Genomic DNA, 1003 nt, shown 5'->3' on the forward strand with positions numbered 1-1003 from the left:
TCTGCCTCTGCCTCTGCCTCTGCCTCTGCCTCTGCCTCTGCCTCTGCCTCTGCCTCTGCCTCTGCCTCTGCCTCTGCCTCTGCCTCTGCCTCTGCCTCCTCTGCCTCTGCCTCTGCCTCCTCTGCCTCTGCCTCTCTCTCTCTCTCTGCCCCTCTGCTTCTGCCTCTAGAGTACTATGATTAAAAGCATGTGCCATCATAGCCACATGAAAAAGATGTCTAAAATGTTAATTTGTAAATTTGTATCACTTTTCTAGTCACCTAACTACTTGTGTCTAGCATTTGTGCTTGAATCACTCATCAAAGCGAGCCATAGAAAGCATTGCAAAAAGACCATCCCCAAATATTTCGCCTTGATGTATTCATTACCAATAGGCAATCAGGTTAAAGTTTTCTGAATTTCCCTTATCTGCCCAAAGACAGGGCTTTCAATAAGAACTCACTAGTGAGCCGGGCTTGGTTCCGCAGGCCTTTAATCCCAGCACTTAGGAGGCAGAGGCCGATTTCTGAGTTTGAGGCTAGCCTGGTCTACAGAGTGAGTTCCAGGACAGCCAGGGCTACAGAGAAACCCTGTCTCAAAAAACAAAAACAAAACAAAACGAACTCACTAGTGGGGCTGGAGAACTGGCTCAGCAGTTAAGAGCACCGACTGCTCTTCCGAAGGTCCTGAGTTCAAATCCCAGTAACTACATGGTAGCTCACAAACATTGGTAATGAGATCTGACACCCTCTCCTGGTGTGTCTAAAGACAGCTACAGTGTACTTACACATAATCATAAATCTTTAGGCTGGAGTGAGCAGAGTCCTGAGTTCAATTCCCAGCTATTGTATACTCATATAAATAAAGTAAATCTTAAAAAGAAAAAGAAGAACTCATCAGTTGTCTGCTCAGGAAGCTCTGACAGGAACTTTTACCACAGGAAGGGAGACTTCCCCACACAAAGATTTATTATAAATTATTACACACTTTTTTTCTCTGAACAGGGTTTCATTTTTCCCAGACT

Source organism: Mus caroli, chromosome 4 (assembly GCF_900094665.2).
Source record: "Mus caroli chromosome 4, CAROLI_EIJ_v1.1, whole genome shotgun sequence".
NCBI lineage: Eukaryota > Metazoa > Chordata > Mammalia > Rodentia > Muridae > Mus > Mus caroli.